Source organism: Cardiocondyla obscurior, linkage group LG21, assembly GCF_019399895.1.
Source record: "Cardiocondyla obscurior isolate alpha-2009 linkage group LG21, Cobs3.1, whole genome shotgun sequence".
NCBI lineage: Eukaryota > Metazoa > Arthropoda > Insecta > Hymenoptera > Formicidae > Cardiocondyla > Cardiocondyla obscurior.
The window spans coordinates 3133827-3139629 of record NC_091884.1 but is presented as its reverse complement, the minus strand read 5'-3'; the positions used below and the strand labels follow the sequence as shown (position 1 = coordinate 3139629).

At 50.0% G+C, this 5803-nt stretch overlaps 1 non-coding gene across 1 annotated transcript; it reads right to left on the bottom strand.

Annotated features, from left to right (window-relative positions):
- Positions 1-4611: 4611 nt before the first annotated feature.
- On the bottom strand, positions 4612-4766 carry LOC139110856 (5.8S ribosomal RNA). The gene has a single exon (XR_011547094.1). It is a non-coding gene; the product is annotated as a 5.8S ribosomal RNA (ribosomal RNA).
- Between the last annotated feature and the right edge of the window lie 1037 nt (positions 4767-5803).

The window sequence follows — 5803 nt, the reverse complement described above, 5'->3', positions numbered from 1 at the left end:
ATAGTAGCCTCCGGTGGTTGCATAATTTGAAAAATCCGACAGAAAGGCTAGCGCGATGGGCCTTGGAACTGTTAGAATACGACTACGTCGTCGAACATCGTAAAGGCGCGATGCATCACGTACCGGATGCACTCTCGCGGATTCCGGAAAAAGACGGAGAACTCTGTGCTGTCGCGGTCGATGCGGACAAGTGGTACGACGCGAAGAGAGCGGAAGTCACGGCAGAGCCACAAAAACACATCGGGTGGCAAATCGCAGACGGGGAACTATATTTTCGGAAACCGCGCACGGAGATATCGCAAGCCGTGACGGACTTGGATCAGTGGAAATTAGTGGTACCGCAAAAAGATAGGATCGACATTATTCGCGAAAATCATGATCCGCCGCAAGCTGGACATCTCGGAATTGAAAAAACATATCGTCGAGTCGCGACGCGATACTATTGGCCTCGCATGCACAAAACGATCGTGAATTACGTGCGTAGGTGCGATATTTGCCAGAAAACAAAAGTCGAACAAGACGTACCGGCCGGATTGATGGGACGACGCGTTATCGAAGCCCCGTGGACCGTGGTCGCCGCGGATATTATGGGACCGTTACCGACCAGTAAATCGGGTCACGCATATTTATTCGTCCTACAAGATCTTTTCACGAAATGGGTTGAGTGCCGACCACTCCGAAAAGCGACAGGATCAAAAATCCGCGAAGCTATCGAAGATTTAATTATTTTTCGATGGGGCGCACCGCGCGTACTGCTCACGGATAACGGCACGGAATTTAATAACCGAGATATTAAAAAATTAACGGACAAATACGGCCTCTATCATTCAACTGTTCCGCCATATCATCCGCAAGCCATCCCGGTCGAGAGAATAAATCGCGTTTTAAAAACCATGATTACCGCTTATTTAGAGAAAGATCACCGCGAATGGGACGCACATATTAATGAATTCCGTTTCGCGTATAATTCGGCGCACCACGAATCGCTACAAGCAACGCCCGCGTTTTTTAATTTTGGGAGGGAACCGCAGCCGATCGGAATTAGGCTCGGAAAAGCCGAGACAAACGTAGAGGTTGAGCCTACAGAGCCCGAAAAATGGGAAGAGCGCATGGAGCGCATTCAACTTTTACGGGAATGGATTATTGAGAATTTAGAGGAGGCTCAACAGAAGCAAGCGCGATATTACAATGCTCGGCATAAGGATCGTCGGTTTAAAATCGGTGATCAAGTTCTTAAGAGACAACACGTTTTATCGTCCGCCACGCAACACATTGCAGCCAAGCTCGCAAAAAAATTTCACGGTCCGTTTACGATAGCAAAAGTTTTGTCGCCTGTCGTTTACGAGCTTGTGGACCGAGTAGGAAATTCCGTAGGAAAGATACACGTAAAGGACTTGAAAATGTATAATGTTCCACCGAATCCGTAGGATTTTACTAACTAAGGCTCTCGGTACCTCGTCATGGCCTGGGGCGGTGGCGATGGAGAAGGCTGGGCGAGATATGCTTGCCGTGCAGCGGACGTTCTCCCGGGATTTTGGGAAACCATAGAGGAGGAACTACGCTACCATTGGAGCCACACGGGACAGGCGCGAGAGCATGGATTAGCGCCGATCACGGCGGAGGCCTCGACGCAAACCTACGTGGAGACACAGGAAGTGGCCATCCAAGCAACCCCCTACTGGCGGAAAACGTTCACGCAAACCCATGAACTGATGGTGCCACACTTCACCGTACAATTGGGGTTTAGCCGGAAGCCGCCGTTAATGAGGGACCGGGCGATACAGGTTCCCAGTGTGGAAGAACCGAGAGGCCACGAGCCCACACCTGCAATGAAAATAGAGGCCCCGGTGCGAGAGCTACGAGAGCTGAAACTGGAGGAGACTCGTCGATCACGATCCGGGGAGAGGGAGGTGTCGAGGCCCCTGGACCGGGCTCGATTGGTCCCAGGAACGCAGCGAGAGCGCTGCTGGAATTGTGGCTCACGGAGTCACTTCCTGCACAACTGCCCGCAACCCCGGAACCGGGAGTTTTGCTACCGTTGTGGCAGACCTGGAGCCACCGTAAAGGACTGCCCCAACTGGGAAAGAATGGCGAGCACAAGGCCCTTACGTACCGGGAAAGGGGAACGTAGGAGTCGAGGCTCCGAAACGTCGAGGAGGCCCTCCGGGGACCCGTCGGCACCCTGAGTAAGGACCCACGCCGGGCTGAAGAACGCAGGACCAGAACAGGAAATGGACCGAGAGCAACCAGAGACTGCCTAATAATTTTTGTTTGTTTGTTCGTTTGTTCTTTTCTTTATTTTTTTTTCTTTCGAAGGCTTACTAAGTTTTTTTTTGTTGTTCGCTCATCGGGTACCCATTTTTCTTTCGATGATGCTGTGTTTCATCTTTTTGTTTTATTCCTTTGATTTGTTATTTCGTTTGCGCAAATCCGGTGCGGAACTTCTTTTTTTTTTCTCTTGGCACGCGTGCGATAAACATAATTTTTTTTTGGTGTATTTAAAGAATTTGATCTTTAGTTTCTTTTTGTTCCTCTTCGTGGAATGCTTTAACGTTTTTTTTTTTTTTTTTTTTGCCTCTTTGGTTTTTCCGCGAATATTGCCTAAGAAATGTGAGGCAAGCCTAATAAATGAGTGATGACACCGGAGAGTTCTAGATATTCTTTTGAGATCCCTGACTATCGAAATTCGAACGGAGTAAGCCGTGTGACTCCGAGAGGCTTCGGGGACCCGTAGCCCAGTCCTCCGGAGGTCGGGGGGCTGCGGGTGGAAGACCCCCGATACGCTCTCACTCGGCGTGGGGGAGTTGTGACGTGGCGGCTCTCGCTGCTTCGTTGCAGCTCCCCGCGGCCGTCACAAATGCCGAGAATTACCTGCGGGGGGAATTGTTGCGATAACGGCTTATCCGAAGCTCGCGCCAACCTATTAGTATCAATAGGGCCCTGTGAGGGCAGCGGCTCTCGCGGGAAATCGGCGGCGTGGCGCGCGGAAAAATCCGCGAGACGCGGGAGTGGGGATGCGCCGGGCCTCGTGCCGAAAATTCGCGCGGTCCTCGCTCTCTTCCGTGTAGACCGGCGTGATTGACGGGCGATCGGCAGGAACCAGCGAGCGATAGCGAGAGTGAGCGAGGACGACGAGAGCGAGAGCGAGAGAGAGAGAGCGAGAGTGCGAGGGAGAGCGAGGACGTCTCGAGAAGTCAGGGAGCGTTTCTTCGGTGAGATTTTCCACCCGCATTGCGGAATTATTGTATTGTACCGCCCTTCGTCTCCCGGGGAGGCCGACGCGGACTTGGACGATACCCGGCCACATAAAACGGGCACGCGGGCCCGTTAGATTATTTTGGTGGATCCTTGTCGCGAGACAAGGACGTAACGTTAGCGAGTGGCAGCCGATGGGCGTCCAAGGGCCGGTGACTGGGCCCCGCGAGACCTACCGGGACGGTTCGTCTGCGTTGGTTGATTCGATCGTATGTGAAGCTGTCGTCCGTCGCGTCCGTACGGAGAGCCCTCGGCAGCGGCCGAGGTCGGAAAAATAATCACGCGGTCTCGTTTGCGACAGGCGAGTTTTCGCGTAGAGTCTTTCGTGTCGCGGTGTCCCGTGGAGGCACGTCGCGTGCAGGGGAGACGCGTGGCCGGCACCACAACATCCAGGGCCGACGCGAGAAGATCTCACTCTCGTACGCTTACTTTAATTTTTGTTATATTTTTTTTATATATTTGTTTGTTCCGTTGAACACAATAAACGGATCCTCTGTTTATGGTCGTGTCCGCGTACGCCTTATTTTGTGTCGTCGTTCCCGTTTGTCCGAGAATTCCGCGCGCTATACCCCGCCCCTCTCCGTTCGAATGGGCTAGCCCCCGCGCGTGACGGCGATTCGAATTCGGTAGGAATTGTCGAGGACCGGATAACTAGTCCGAGATAAAAATCGGCACGGCCGAGCCCGTGCCTGGCGCCCAAAAATCGTGTTCATGCGAGATTCCGCCGTCCCGCGCCGGAATACGGCCGAGGTACCGCGACCCCTCCTCCCTCCCACCCCTCGTGGCACGTCGGTGCACGGATTTTTCGTCCGTGCGCGGTCGTCCCTTTTTGCTCACGACTCTCCTCCTCAGGGAGGAGAGAATAAAAATTATCGTGACAGTATATACGTATAAACTCCTTGCAAGAGCTCGCCACGTTTATCACCACCGCGCACGTTCTTCCCTCCCGTGCGTGTGTGTGTGCGTGCGTGCGTCTCTCTGCGATTCTCGATCGCATCTTTCGGTCGGTCGTCGTTCATTTGTTCGACCCTCAAATTTCGTTATTTCGGACGACGCCCAACGGGGGCGCGAGAGTACGCCGTCGTTCCGCGAGTATAGAGAGAGAGAGAGAGCGCGCAGAGAGCGCGAGAGCCTTCGTAAAACCCTGATAGAATCCAGCAACTCGCCGCGTGGATAGCGTGCGTAGTGTGCCTGATACCAGGAAAGGCGTCATCGACGACTCCTCGCTTCTCTTCTCTTTTCTCGTGGATGCGGGTATAACTCTCTCGCCGGCCGCCGCGATCGGGCGAACGTCCAACGAATCGCTCGTACGCGGCCGTCGAAACGGCGCGCGCAAGCAGTTTGTCTTCGATAAAACGACCCTCAGCCAGGCGTGGTCCGGGAATTGTATCCGTGGACCGCAATGTGCGTTCGAAATGTCGATGTTCATGTGTCCTGCAGTTTACAAGTTGACGCGCAATTAGCTGCGTTCTTCATCGACCCACGAGCCAAGTGATCCACCGTTCAGGGTAATCGTTCCTTCGCGCACCAAGTACGCTCTATCAAGAGGCACGGTAGTGCCTCGCGCCAAGTATAGGCGCAGCGAGGCACTGCCTCTTATACGCGAGACGACGTTTTGAGAATCCGTAGATTACCAGATCTCAATGACGGCTCAACCAATCGCTTTCTTAATAGGCTTATTGTATAGATTAGGGTCGACTTATATAATAAAAGTGTTCTTATTTATTCGCTCTGTTGTCTATAAATAAAGATATCGCGTTAATTGTATTGGTTACAAGAGTAAAATTATTTAAGATTCTCCGTTGTCATTTTTACGTCTCGAAAAATGTCCCTTTCGTTTTTGCATCACTAGATGGCGCGGATTGATTTATCAACAGTTTGTTTGATTTATCGACTCTGTTGATGTTTGACGTGTGAGGTTAGTGATCCGCAATGATCCGTTAATTAAGGTAAGTGTGACCTATTACTTGTTAAGTTAAGGTAAGTATGACCCGTTAAGGTAAGAAATAACATGTAATTATATGTTAAGAAGATTAAATTTAATTTAATAATTCTATTATGATATAGCAGAAGTGGCAAGTGTCCTAGCCTATTTCTTTGGTGAAGAAGGCGTTGATCGATATAATGATCTTCAAGAGGGAGCATGCACCTTCAGATGATCAGTTGAGTATACTGCGCAAGGGTGAGGAATGGAATGAAGAAGCTTCCAAAAGACTGAAAGAAGAAAGAGAAAGGAAAGCTAAAGAGGAAAAGGAATATACAAATTCTAGAAAACAAAAAGAGAATTTTGTACCTAACATTTGCGATGTTATATCTCTGGGTGGTTTTCTACATGTTGCAAAACTTATTGAAGTGCCACAAATCGTATCAAGTTTATTTGTACGTAATTTAAAAACTAGTGATGTAAAAAAACATAGCAATAAAATTACTATAACATTGGCATTACAGCATCTTTTATGTAAATTAAACAGGTTTATATGTTTAAATTTTATTGCAAATTATTTATTGTCATATTAATTTTGAATATAATGGCATTTTATGAAAATTT